We start from the raw sequence: 15,604 nt of genomic DNA, 5'->3' as shown, positions 1-15,604 counted from the left end.
ACAAGCAATGAAAGTGGAACTTAAACTGAGGCATTTTGAAAAGATGGCACCTGAGAAGAGTACTGGGAGAAATAGAGCATAGACTGTTTCATCTCACATATAGTGCAGAGTATGTAATAAGTGCAATTCATAAGTAATAGATAATATTTATACATTTTGCTATATCTCATAGTAGTTGCCCTACATTCAGCAGATGGCGATGCAATGACTTAAAAGACTTCTTATGAAAATAGGAATTTATTAACATTCTATTAACAATAATTTGTTTTTTGTCATATCTTCTACGTTAACCAGGCATACTATTAAAAAATCATAGCTAGCTATTAGCAGGGTAACTCAAGAACTGTTACCGTTGATACAGGAACCTCGAATATCCCAAACTGATGAATTTTAGGAGTTCCTTTGAATTTTCCCTATCTTGAAAACAGGTATTTAAAAAAATCACATTTTGATACGCTGAATTCTATGTATGTCATTTGGCAATCTTGGTAATACATTTTGTGTTGGGTACGTGCATTTACTAAGTTTTTCACACTGAGAAATAAACTCACATATTTTATTTCTAATATTTCCTGCCTTTTAGCCTCTCCTCACTGCTGCACTACTGCTAATTTTGTTTATGTGATAGCATAAAATGACAGATTTATCCTTTCCGTATTATGGTGCTTGTCTGTAGGTCAAATTCTTTTCATAGATGGCAACTTTTAGATGACAATTACTATTGCATTCACACAGGAAATAATGTTGTGTTTGAGGAGTTTAGCACAGCATCAAGATGTTGGCACAAATACAAGGTTTTCCTTCTTTCTCCCATAAGTCTCTAGAGATCTAGGGAATTCTGCTGAAGTGTAAGTTAAATGTGTTTCTTTTATTTTTTTCTTGCACTTCATGTAGTTACGGAATATGCAGAATATTTCTCTGAAGACCGTGGCTCAAAATAAGAGCACTGAGTCAAATATATTTGTCTCATAGAATCATGGAATTGCAGGGGTTGGAAGGGACCTCATGAGATCACTGCATCCAACCCTCCAGTCTCCTTGGACTATCACAGTTATTTATTATTTCCCTCAGCAAATGTGGATGTACGAAGGTTCAGTATCGTTCTAGAGGAACAGGCTATAGCCACCAATTTTGCAAGCACTCTTTCATGCTTGTAACGTGAAACTATTAGGCTTCAAGTGAATAAAATACTTGTGTCTCTCATTCAAGCTTTTAAACTTACTTTTATATGCAAAATTGTGAACAGCGGAGCAGAGCCCAGGTAGAGCATACAAAGCCCACTGAAGTCTCTGGAAAGGCTCCCAGTGAATTCAGTACCCCTGGGATCAGAACTTAGCTTTATTCTGGATCAAACAGGATTTCCAAATCATTGGAATTCCAAATATTTTTTCTTTTGAGTCATTCCCATCTCCTGATTCCTTCCACCATCTCCATTGTGTCTCCACTGTATGAGATGTAGTTGCACAGACCTTAGTTAAGCTCCTCAAACAGATGTATCAACTCTGGTTTGGGATGAGTAGAAATGTGTTACGTAAGATGAAGCTAAACATGAAGTGTCTGAACATTTTAGAGTCTAAGCAAATTTTTGTACTTTTTAAATTAGGATAAAACATGGATGACAGAAAATTAAAAACTGTGGAATGCCAAAAATAGAATTGTACTTGGAAACCAAAATGACAGAAGTTGAGATAGTTTTATTTTTCTTATATTTAGAATATTTTTTCTAATGTTATTCAGAAAAAGTTACAGAATAACACAGTTCTGCCAGGAAAAACCCAGGAGGCTTCAAGAAGTTTTCAGGAAAGTTCAGGGAATATCCTTCAAGAAACATGAAGCAGCAAAGCATTGTAAAATTTGTGATATCACTTGGAAAAGTGATCGATTTGCCAAAAGAATTATTTATTTGACAATGGATCCATTTCCCCTGGTCTTCTTATTTAATATTCTATGATTTAGAATTAAATTTGTAGTGTTTGATAATATAAGAAGAGGGCAGAGCTACTCATAAAAACGTCTATGTTTGAATTATTTTGTCAGTAAGAAAATTTTGCAAAAGTTTCAGACAAAACACGGTATCAACTATATCAATTAATTTCCTTAGCAGGTGACCATTTACACGTGGAGATGTATTTGTTTCCTAGTCGTGAAGTCCAACAGGTGATCCAAAGTATTAGGAGAGGGGAAAAAAAAAATCAACACCTGTGAGATTTTAAGGTGGAGACAAAAACTTTCTCGCAAACAGCCAGAAGATTCAGATTAAGCCATTCCCAAATACTTAATACAGAAGTAGGGATAAATGAAGAAAAATATTAACCCTTTCTGTCAAGATGGAACTACTGTCCAAGGTGCATAAATATCATAATCAAGCGCTATAAAAGTAAAATGTTTCCTGAGATAATGATCTCAAAGTATTTTTGTGATAGCGATATGGCTGCTGTGTGCCTTAATCCATGTGAATTCTGAGATCAAGCGTAGTAAGCCCACCCAGATGATAGGTGACGTTAATGCTAGCAGTGAACTTCTCTTGCTTTTTCACTGCAGCAGTCAAAGCATCCAAGGCCTCCTGATGGTAACAAAGCTAAAACATAATAGATTTCTGCCCACCATTCTGAAACGTGAAGTCTATGGAAGAAGAAGATATAATCTGCAGAACTCTTGCAGAATATGAAATGTTTCGTTAAACTATTTGAAAGCATTCTCATTCAATCCGATCTGAATTCTGGAACTCTCAGGCTCAAGGAAGCAGGGAGGCATGAGCTATTTGTAAGCAGTGACCTTGCCAGGAAGCAGTGGTGGCAGTTTGTCTGAATGCCTTCACAGAAACAAAATATGCTAAGCAGATATACCTCCTGAGGTTCGAAGTTTTGATTATCTTTGTTGCAGCTACTGGACTTGCATGGCACAATACAGATTGAAAAAATTCTCTTGAATTCTAACTTTATGTTACTGGGAGTGTAAAAGTCAAACCGGAGCTCAATACGTATTGTAATTTTAAGCTCTGTAATTTTACTATCCTTATGGGAATACCTGATCAAGTATGATACTGAACATTTTAACAAGATCCTTAAAAATTAGGAATCTCATGAGCTTGCCAAGAGTATTCTAAAGAGAGGCTTCCAATGTTTCTGACAAGTGACTCCACCTTTAATGAGTATACATCATTCTTTCTTCCAGAAGCAGGGAACACAGGTCATAGTGATAAGACTGGAGAATGTGCGTCGTGATTCAGTAGTTTCGTAGCTCTGAAAGGAGTTGGTGGTTGTGCTGGATAACCAGTGGAATACCAGCTTGTATAGTTAATGAAAGGAGGATATTATTGCAGTGAATAAAGCAGAGTGGGTTAGAAGAGAAGTATGAAGCTGAGGGCTGAATGAGAAATAAAATCTATTTACTGTACTTGAACCAGTAAGTGTACAGAAACACAGTTAAACCACTGACTTAGGGTTTAGATAACTTACATAGATACCTCCAAGAGGCTATGAGAATCTGCTGTGGCTAAGGCTTCAGAAAGAGTGGTTCGTTTGGGTTAGTATTTTGATCATACCAACAACTGTATGCCTATATTAGTAAATAAAATGTCCCTAACCTGAAACCAGCTGAGACAGCATGGCTTACATTCAGGTGGCTGAACTCTGTCACCTCCAAAATATGATGTTCTCAGCTGAATAGCCCATTGGAAATTGTTTGGCTTGTACTGACACAGAGGTCTCCTTGGCTTTTTCCTTTTTTTCTTCAGAAACCATGTTAATTATTTAACAAAATTAGTGACTGTGTGCTAGTGCCTGTACTTGGACCTTAGCACTTGGTTTATCAGTGTAGACATTGTTTTTTATTTATACTAGCTGCATGTTCTCATTTATTGTGAGCTCAATTTTATGTGAGTCTACACATTCTTAATTCAGAATAAATTAAGAACCCTGAAATCAAGCAGATTTCCTGTAACCATTACCTTAAACAACTAAGCTTGTTACTGCTAACGTGAGCAAACTACAAAGCAACTACAAGTCTAGCAAGCAATGAGAAGTTGATTTGAATGTAGTAGTAGCAACAACTTCTTAAACAGCTTTTCTTAGCTCGTCAAGGCATGTTTAACTTGGCGAGCACGATAATATTTGAAAATTTATTTAACCATGCTTGTACAGCCTTCCTTCATTAACAGTGAAGATGTTAAATGTATAAAAATAAGTTTTATAAGTGAGAAAAGCTAATAAAACCCTACGCTCTTTATATCCTGTATTTTAGGCGAACACAATAGGAAAAAAATGGAAAATAAATAATAGGGTCTGTAGTAATAGCACAGCTGTCACCTGCATTTTTTGTCTCTGTTGGATATTAAAAGTGTCTAAGTAGAATTGATTAAACTTTTCTTTAGAACTGTTCTGGAAAGGAAGCAGGTATGACATATTTCATCCAACAGATAACAGATTTTAAACACTGAGGCCACAATTATATAAGTCCTGTGGTCCTATGAAATAGAGAGGAGATAGTGAAACTGTGCTAGTGTTTGCCATACTGGAGCTGTATGAGCCACCCAAGTTCACTGAAAGATTACTGTTCAGCATGTGGTTTACAGGGGTATATTTGTGAATTTTTTAGTTTAACAACAGAAGAGAGATCACACTGATTATTTCTGCACACAGAAATATTATCAGTCTTCTATCCCATAGCATCTTTTTGGAATACAGTGTTTTTGACGTTGTCTAAATATTAAGTTAGAAGGCGCAAGAAGTCTTCGTATTACTGAAAATCAAGATAGGGGCAATGGAAAAAAAGGGACAAACATGTTGTTCTGTGCATATCAAACAGGTATATATCTACTAGTCATTTATGCACAAAGAGACTGTGCTTCTTAGATGCCTAAACAGAGGTCTAACAATTTAAGTTTCAGGAATCACATGAAACTTTTTGGCCATTAACTGAGATGTTAAATTACTAAGCAAGATATATGTGCAGACAGGGACCAAGCAAATTCAAGTCACAATGAGTTTTTAAAAGGCTTTCTATTATCTGAAGAGAACCATTTGTAAAAGTTTATCATTTTTAATGCTCTTTGCAAAATACAGAGTCCCTGCAATGCCAGAATTTTTAAGTGTGACTGACAGTCATAGGAATGAATCACATATGATTCCTTATGCTTTCCTATTCCCATTGCATCTGTACTGTTGGACCCTCTGTGACACTGCACTCTACAGCTCTGAATTCAGAGGGACTTTGAAGCCTCTTTGAAGTTAAGAAAATGTAGCTGGAGTGAGGCCTTCAGAAACCTGCTCCATTTCTTCTGTTTGCATTGAAACCTAGAAAAATCCTGTCATAGTTCTGCAGGTTGTTTTTGTAGGCAGGCACGCAAAAAAGAAATAGGAGCCCATTTTTAATATCTTACAGAAGTGATTTAGCATGTCAGAACAGGAAAGCCCTTTCTTTCCTTCTTGAAAACTCAATAAATCATTGCAGTTCTCTTAAGTTTTAAAGTTTGCTGAATTTCTGAGTTGTAAATGAGCTGAGGCCTACTTCTTACCTTCAGTACCTTCAGAAGCTTTTGTAAATGCTTGAATGAATGTGAGAAGCAATAAACCACTCCGTGCTATAGTAAAAGCCCAGTCTGATTCCAGTGAGACTGTATGGAGAGAGTCCTGCGACTCATAGTGGAGAAGACAAGGCATATACATCACTTAGCCCATGTGGCACGAGAACAGGGGAGTGAGTTTTGAAGAAGAAAACATTCATATGCCCACTTTTGGAGATAATATGTACTATTCATTTTCTGTCTGCTACAGAATGACACAGATGAACATAAAGGGGACCTCAAGGGAAGCCAGAGGGAAGGGGTGGCTCAAACCTTCCCACCTGGGTGGACATAGCTCAGGAGGGATCCATGTTACCATGTTCTTGCCCTGAGAGTATCAACAGCTTCAAACATTAAAAACATTTGCCTGCAGTGGGGTCAGTATTTTGTTTTCTAAGATTTATTTCTAATATTTTCCAAATTATCTGAATGTTGGGGGGACCTAAGCCTTTGCAACAAGCACTGTGTGTTTGTGAAAAACATGAAATACATGCCTCACAGGCAAACATAGAGTACATATTGCCACAGTAATCTGGTGATTGCTTTCAAACCATTGCTTTCTGCTTCATTGCACATAAATATGATTCTCCAAGCATCTTTGCATGAATTTGACAGGAAGAAAATCACAAGTCTTTCATGCAAGAACAGCTAAAAGCAAACTAGGAAGGAGCATCTTGGAGAAAAAGTACAGATAGGGCTCACTGCCATAGCAATGTGCCTTAAAGCATGGGGTGTTCCTAGTGAGTGCATACAGCCTGAGATATTCTCCTAACTGGCTCAGAAGTATGAATAGCTGTCACTGGGTCTGCATTTGAAACAACTGTTTGCATGTCCTAGTGGGGCAGTGAAAATAGAAAGCTGACCTTATTATGCTGTCTGTAAATGGTCACATACTTTCCTATCACAATGAGTAGTTTTGTCATTTTGAGATGCTGTGGGTTAACCCCAGCTGAGCCCCGCAGAGCCACCAGCAGTGGGATGGGAGAGAGAACCAGAAAAGGTAGAAGTGAGAAAACTCCTGGGCTGAGATGAAGACAACTTAGTAGGTAAAGCAAAACTGTACCCACAGGCAAAGCAAAACAAGGAATGCATTGACTTCTTCCCATCAGCAACAGATGTTTAGCCATTTCCAGAAAAAACAGGGTCCGTCGTGTGTAATGGTTATTTGGGAAGACAAATACCATCACTCCGAATGTCGCACCCTTCCTCCATCTTTTCTCCCAGGTTGTATTGCTGATCACAGTGTCCCATGGTGTGGGACATCTCTTCAGTTATTTGGGGTCAGCTGTCCTGGCTCTGTCCCCATCCAGCTTTACATGGACGCCCAGCTCCTCACTGGCAGAACAGTATGAGAAACAGAGAAGTCCTTGGGCTCTATAACTGAAGGCCTTGGCAATGTTCAGTAACAACTAAAACATCCCAATGTTATCAGTGCTATTTTGCATCACAAATCCAAAACACAGCACTGTACAAGCTACCATGAAAAATAATTATCTCAGCCAAAGGCAGTATTAGAGACTGTGTTATTATAATTCACCATACAGCTCAAATCCATTAGCAAGTGGAGTCTGTAGCACCCTCCTTAAAAGTATTTGCAGTGAGGATCAGACACCAATGACTTCTCTGATCTATGTGGTAACAACCAGCGTGTTGGCTCCTCCACCTGTGCAGCTGTTTAGTCTGGGACTGGTTTGCTAACCAAGGAAAACAGCTCCATTCGCATGAAGATGAGAACAACGTGGTTTGATTTTGCTGGTTGGAGATTTAAATATTGAAGAAAAATGTTGCTCCTCTCGTTTTAAAACAGCTTTAACCAATGGCAGTACATTCATTTCGAGGTGGATTTCTTTTTAAATGTTCTTATGTGAGATAATTTTTAAAATTACTTCAGAAGCACAGCCGGACAAAACAACACCACAAATGTGTATTTCGGGAAGATTAAAGCTTTCAGTAGCAATACTCATACAAAGGCTGTAGTACAACGAGGGGCTGCAGGAGGGGATGAAGGGAGACTTTAGGAGGAGATAAGGAAGGAGATACTCATTTTGCAGTTATGAAAGCTTTGTAATAGAGAAGAACTTCAGAGTCAGTATATATCAAAGGTGGAAACAGCAAGTAAAGTTTTAAAGCAAGCTGAGACACATTGCTGAATGTGTACTCCATCCACTTTAGTAGGTGTATCTAAATGTAAATGAGAAGGAAATCAAATCTTGATATGGATTCTGACATCTGCACATGAGGATATATGAGTTTGCTACCTATGAACATATCACTTAATGCTATATAAACTAGCTGCACCTTAATTGCACGAGCATCTTTGGGAGCTTTGTGTTTTTCCTGCCAAGGAAAACTGCAGTTATGAAAATGAGGTATAAAAATCTATTCACTGTGTAGTTTGAAGATTTGTTTCTGATCTCTTGTGGGGATGGTGGTATAGTTTTGTCAGATTCCTTTTCCTTTTTCTCTTTTAATGGAAGTTATAGACTATCTGAAATTTCTTCTCAGGTATATCGATTACTTATCCTGTGAGCTACTAACAGTGACAGCAGAATTATTTTACCCCATCTTGAAAATGTGACACGTTTTTCTTCTGTTTCTTCCAGATGCTGGAAATGCCATACCAGCTCAACGGTTGACAGCGCAGATAGGAGTGAAGTAATCAAGGTCAACCTGAGTAAAACAGCAGTGATGCTGAGAACGTGAAAGCACTTATTGAGTTTGCCAGCGTGGCTTACAGCGTCAGAATCATCCAAAGCTGTAGATGTGAAAGATGTGTGCTCATCTTGTGTTCCGGCATGGCACTCACATCTGTCTGCTTTGCTGGAGCAGCATTACACCTCTCAAGAAAGAACTCGGCGCTCTCTCAGCAGAGGTTTCCTGCTCCTGCAGCCCGCTGTTGTCTGAGTGAAAAGCAGAATTTTTGAGAGCCCCCACGTTGCAGCGTGAGAATATGTTTGTATTCCATTGTTTGGAGAGAGAATGAGGGTTTATTTGATTAATTTATTTGCAGATGATGATTGTTTAATTATTTAGGCTCCCATATGCCCAACAATGGGCATACTAATACACTCCAAAGTGATGGGTTGGTTTTTTTTGTTTGTTTTTGGTCTTTTGTGATTTAGAAGAAGTTAAGAAATAAGAGAAGCGGGGTACAAAAATAGATAGATGATTCACACACCGTGTTTTCCAGCCTGAGATAAACATCTGATAACAAACCCAGGCCTAAAGCGTATATGTTGGCAATCAATTCTTCTGCACGGCCAGACGTTCATAAATATGATTTATTTCAATTACGTGCTTATAGACAAAAATGCAGACATTTATTGAAAACTCTTGACTTGCCGAAATGTTTTGCTAAGAATTTAGAGGACGAGGATATATGGTAAGAACTACTTTCACAATCTGTTAAAGGAGAAAACTTGACATCTTTTGGAAGAATCATGCATATTTTCTTCTGAAAAAAAAATATTGTGAAAGGCTGCTTATGGCAGAAGGAGCCTAAAACGTGCTTTAACCTACTCCCCGTATAGGCAAGTAGTGGAAACAGTTGTTTTAATAGCATAAGAGGGTTGTAGAGAAGCAACAATGAGTTTCAGTAATCTTCCACTACCTTTGTGCTTAGACAAATGTTACAGCTGGAAAAAAGTCTCTCTGGCATTTCATTCCTTTACCATAGTAGTTAGGCCCACAAAGGCAGGCTGGTTTGTGCCCCGGGGAGACACACCATTTCAGGTTATGGAAAAAAAAATGGAAGTTATTTTCTGTTAAGCAAATTATAAACAAGTAGGAACATGAAATTTTGGCACGTATTACCAAGTAGAACTCCAAGAAACTTGTCGATTTCTATTCAGAGCAGTCTGTAAATATTCTTGGCTTTTCTTTGGCTTCAGCTCACTTTACTACACTGACACTTTACTACAGCTAAGAGTTATGTGTTATTTTAACTCTCCAAAGCCATAAAGGGATTAGGCCCACATTATGACGAATTCTGCGAGGATATATAGAATATGCTGATCTTCCTTGGTTGTCTTCAGGGTTAGAGATAGAGAAGGCAGGGAAAAAAGATTCAGTATGTGCATACAAGTATTTACTGAGCAACTTCACTTTTGGATTTTAATGAACTGTATTTAAACTATTCTTACCATTTTTTTTTTTTTTTTTATACAATGCTTTCCTTCCCAAGTGTTTTTTGGGTACTGCTTGCCCTCTTCACTCTTTTGTACCCTTGCAAAAACTGAATCCTAACTTTTTTTTTTTTGGCCTTTTTTTCCCCTAAGCAGACTAGATATTATCATGTTTTGTGTGTGAAAGAGAGGCAAAGAGTAGGAAAACATTGTTACAGGTTGTGTGAAAGTACATAGCAGGATGGGTAGAAGAGGATCTGCAGAACCCTACATGAGACAATCTGGAATAATACTTTTACAGGAAACAGCTCCACTGTGCAAACTGCTTGTGTGTATTGATAAACTTCTGGCACTTTGTTTCAGCATATAAGATGTATTTGTAGTTTTAGTGTTCACTCATACATCTATCTGGATATTTAGAGACACAGCTTCCTGCCTGCAGAAAGAAGAGCTGCTGAGTGCTTGATCTTTTTTACATACTTCACTGTATACCTTGAAATTCAGAACACTATTTTCCCTAGCAAACCCCATCCTTCAACAAGAGATTAATCACAAATGAAGGATGAAGAAGAACATGAGTTGATAAATATTACCAGTTGGATATCACCAGCAGTGGCAAAATATCCACCTCATCACATGCAATCCAAATAATTTTAATGGGCATGCTGTCATATTGAATCATGATTGCATACAGGCATATATGTATTGTACCTTTCTGTGTCGCCCTTGATCATTCACTCTGTTCTGTCTGCAAACAGTACCATTCCTGTTGTCCTACAAAGATAGAAATCTGGAATAAGTATCCTGTGGGCATTTAGTTGAGATTGGAAGTAGTAACAGCTCCTGAGAAGGCACATCTATCCCTACTGTTCTTTACATTTGACTGCCCAGACCACAGAAAAATACTGAAAGGTAACAACAGATTTTATTTGAAAATTACAGATTTTATATGCATATGATACCTGGCTTGACTTAGCTTAAAGGAATTATGACCAGTTTTTCAGTGAAGTCATTTCAGCATTACACTTTTGAGAAGCTTTTATTAATCATAAGCCCTTAGGCAAATCCTATATGAATTTTTGGCATGAAACTGTGTGCGTTCAGCTACTCTCCTGCAGTTCAGCTGAATCCAGTATGTAATGCTTTTCTCATCTCACTCTCACATACTTATGTTTATAGAACTGAAAATACAGCATAAGAGCAATAAAACTGAATGTTGATAGAAATGGAGTACAAAAATATGATATCTTTCTTCCTGAGAAAATACAATACCTGGACAATCACAGCAACCAGCACCTTTGGCATGGTCAGCATACGAACTGCTTTTGTTTCAAAGAACGTCTGGTAGCGATCAGTTTTTACCTAGCCTCTGATCAAGGCCGGGCTGGATGGGGCTATGAGTAACCTGGTCTAAAGGAAGGTGGCCCTGCCTACAGCAGTGAACTGGTTGATCTTAAAGGTCATTTCCAACCCAAACCATTCTGTGATTCTATGATTCTATATCGAGATGTGTAGAGTCAGTGTAGATAAGTCACTGGTACCTGTGTAGTAGTCACTGGTAGATAAGATGGGCTCTTCTTTCCAGTCACTTCCAATAATGGTGCCTTGAGAATTTTTTTTTTTTGCTAAACTTGGGAATCCTCTGAATGTTAAATCACTTCAGAGTGTCACAGAAGGAACATCTGCTAACTGGAATACCTCTCTAAGTGTGCATTTAAAAAGAAGGGGGGGGGGTGGTTCTAAAATGATTTAGAGGTTGCTCGGTTTAAAAACTGCTTTGGTTCCCCTTTAAATAAATGGTACAAATCTTACTGAGTTGAATAGGAACAAAACCAGAATCTTGGTTATTTTTCATTTGTGATCTGTAAGCTGTTTTGCTCATGCAGCACTCTGAACTGTGCTCTACTTGAGTTACACGCAAAGGAGTTAATTTTTCAAATATAAGGAAATACAAAATCCAAAGCTTTCTTTCAAGTCTTAGTCTACATATTCCTAGGGATTTTAAAGCTGCCTTTTTTTAGCAGGTTACATGTATAAATTCGTAAGGAATTTAACATTAAAAGGGTCAGGAGCTAAAATTTATTTATATGTTGTCTAATAAGAGACAGCTATGCATGTGTAGAAAATAGAGTCATACTGCATTTGTTATTTATAATTTTAGTCTAATGAGTAACTTTTCAGAGGAAGCTCATTATTTCTTTGAAGAAAGGCTCAGCTGGCATTGAAAGTCTGTTGGATATTAGGATTAGGAATAAAATTAAAGTAGTGAATCCTCTTATGATAGGGCCAGATCCTCACAAAGTGTAAATCATAACAGCTCAATGTAAGTAAAGCAAGCTATGGCAATTTATATCAGTTTAGGATTTGACCTTCTCCCCAGAAAATTATTTCTCTGAAGATCATACTTCCTATATTTGTCTTACTTTGTGCCTGGCAGAGAATTAATTAACACATAATTGCTTTGGTGAACTCCGGATAAAACTTCTCTGTTCAAGAACTCTATTCATTTACTGATTAACTTGCTTCATGGCTGAGTTAGTTCTGCAGGGTCATGCTGTACTAATGACCAGAGCACAGGAACGCTGTCAAACCAATGAGAACGAGGTAGGCTTGGCAGCTCTCCAGGTTCTGTTCAATTAATCACTGAAATTTCAGGAGCTTTGGGGACAGAGTTGAAAAGTAAGTGGAAGAGAAATATACATGAAGAATTAGATTTATATCCCAGACGGACGGAGTGGGAGGGAGACTTTATCAGACGAAACCGGAAGAAAGAGGAACTGAGTGGAAAGTGTGGGGAAATTAAAAAAATGCAAAAAATGTGCTACTGATAATTTTTCACAGGATTGTGATTTTCGTTTGTTTACCATCATTTGATTTTGTTCTTTTTCTTCTCTAACATCACCTGATTGGGCAGTCTTCCTGTCTGTGCGATTACTTGCAAACATACAGACCATGCGTGCATGAAGGTTTGCGGGATCCAGCTTAGCTCTCTTTAAGAAATTCCACTTTCACACACACATCAGATTTTCTGCCACAAGATGCTATTGTATGCATCCTAAAAATTGCTATTTAAGATACAAAACTTGATAATTCCTGGTAAGGTCAATGAGAATTGCTGATGCTTAATTTCTCATAGAGAGGTACCAAAGCAAGGTATTTTCTGTGTAGCTGAACCCCATTAGTATTACGGAGATAATGGCATGTGCACTGGAAGGAAAACAGCCAGCTCAAAGATGAGAGGAGACCACATTTTTACGTAATCAGCAGTTCAGCTATTGATTTTTTTTAAAGTAAGGCTTCAGCTGAAACCTTTCAGCAGGTGCTGTAACACAGAGCTTCGGGCAGAAGCTGAATTTCAGGAAATCAGATGGAATCTTAATTCTACCTTAGATTTCTGGCTGACCATTTGTGGACTGCTAAGCACTGTTTCAAGTGACTTGAACCTGAATTGCAGATAGTGAACAGATCACAAATGGCAAATGTCATTTTTTTTAAACAACTCTGGCTGCTATTTTATCTGAAAATCTTTTTTTTTTTTTTTTAAGATTCCAGCTTCATCTGGTTGGGTCAACTCAAATGCAATTAAATTCAAGAGAGCTAAACTCCATTTTTAGTGTTCACATCAATTAGTAGATCAAGTTAAAGACAGGTAGACACATCTAGGAGCTTATTTTGATCTGCAAACTCGTGTCAAGGTTGCAGACTGTCTGGACTCGAGTGTTACTTTGTTATTTAACTTGACTTCGTAACTCAAAGTGAAAACTTAAGTCTCATTCTTGCAAATACAAGAGACTATTGTTGCTGATCTCCACCCTCTAGAGTCTGGTGAGTGTTTCCATTTCATTTTGAAAGTGTGAAGTGAAACTGAATTCGTTATGTTTGCTCAGAGTGCTGGTCAAAAGGTTCCACAGCAAAAACCCATAAAGGTAGGAGTTGTTAATAAACTGAAATTCAGCGCTGGATATCTATACATATCTATAAAGGTAGTAAATTGCAATTGCTGTTTGAGTTGTGAGAACAATTTTGATCTTTTTTTTTTTAAGATGAGGATCATAATATCGCAACAGTTTTAGTTATAATGGCAGGTGAAGGGATTTTTGTTTGAAATAGAATAACTTTATGGAAAAGGAAAGAAAAGGAAAGAGAAAAGGAGGGGAGGGGAGAGGAGAAAACTGTATCCAGAGCTGATTTTCTTCAAGATTTCTTATTATTTGGTAAAAATCTAAATGTCTTGTTCCAGAGACAGTAAATCCACAATACTGCACAGGTGGACTCTCAGTCTGCATATGATGGCAGAACACTTCTTCAGGAACATCTAAATAGCTTCTCTGTGAGCCAGTTGCTATGGTTTAAACACTGTCAAATGAAATCTCACAATAGATAATGTTGTAGACTATTTCTTCAACTATTTATCTTCTTGAACTTCTTTCTTTCCAAAGGATGAGAAAAAGATGCTCCCTTAACCCTTTCTCACCCACAGGAAACAGAGTTCTCTAATAAGAAGCCTTTGGCAGATTTTTAACCTACCCTTAGAAGCAGATGACACACTGTGCAAATATGTCCTTCCTTTTTCTGAGATAGCTGAGATGCAGGAAAATGTTGCAAGACTGTATATTGACTATGACTCACCTTTGCCAGGTTACCATAGTAAGTTTTAGAAAAGAATTTGGGACTGTGGCTCCTATTTAGGTGGCATAAGCCTTGCAACAAGCCTTTAGAAAACTGAAGGACATTACAGTGATTCAACATTGACTAAAAGAAGTCTGAGAGTTGTCCTCTAATTTGCTGCCTCTTAGTGTATCAGTGTTGTTGTCTTTGTACAGTGAGGATGGCATTCATTCATCTAACTAAAGGTAGGTTTGCATTTGAGCTAGTCACCATAGTCCATGGAGAATTACTTTTGTCAGTATGACCTAGATAGAAATTCATCTCTTTCTGCAGGTAGATAGAGAAAATAGATCAGAAGAACAGCATCCCATAGTAGCTTTTAGCCTGTAAAAAGACTCTGGATGGACTAGTTTAGCTGTGAGTACCTACCCTCTTGATGACTGAAATTAGGTGAGATGAATGCCATATATCAAGCCTGAATATGATTTCCTTATTTTCAAGTATTCTCTACTGAAAGTTTAGGACTTATGTGACAATATTTTCCTTATTCTACTGTCAAGTGACATCAAGAGACCAGTAAATTTTCTAGATTTCTGGGAGTGTGGGAAAAGACAAATCCTAAGCTCTGCTATATCAGATATTGGCTTTCCTGTTTATATTACGTCAGTGAAGAACCACATAACTCAGGTCTGCAAAAACTTCATTCTGCCTCAGGGGAAGCTGGATGCTTTATGCACAACCACTAAAGATATAGATGACTTCGCAAGTTCATTATATGACATATCTACCTGATTACTTACGTGAGATTACCATGCATCAAGACTGGCTTTCTAAATGACCTGTGAGGAAGCAGTAGACAGCAAGCCTTCATCCATCTGGGCTTTACACCAACACCTATCATAAAGGTATTTGAGCACCACAGTTGACCCACTGCTTTCCTCCCCAGTCCCTCCACTCAAGTTTCTGGGATGGGGCAGTCCACTTCCCATTGCTGACTGTCTCAAGGCAGAGCATCCTTAGGTCTTTTTGGCAATGGACAAGAATTTCTTCAGAGGATGCAGCAGCTATAGGACAGCTACAAGCTGGATCTGTCCAATAACGCAGAGTGATCCAGGTGTACTGATGAAAGGATCTGATTTCTTATGTGTATCCTTTTACCTTTGCAGCTAGTTTTGCTAAGAATAGAGGTATACAGAACTGTATAGCAAAAGAGTTTGGAAGTTACCATCTACTGACAGTTGGCCACAGATTTTTAGGCTTCAGTCATCTCAATCTTATTTTGTCTTTGCTGTTCAATTCATTATTGTTT

This window comes from Gallus gallus, chromosome 2 (genome assembly GCF_016699485.2).
Source record: "Gallus gallus isolate bGalGal1 chromosome 2, bGalGal1.mat.broiler.GRCg7b, whole genome shotgun sequence".
NCBI lineage: Eukaryota > Metazoa > Chordata > Aves > Galliformes > Phasianidae > Gallus > Gallus gallus.
The sequence above is the reverse complement of the archived record's forward strand: the minus strand, read 5'-3'. Positions refer to the sequence as shown.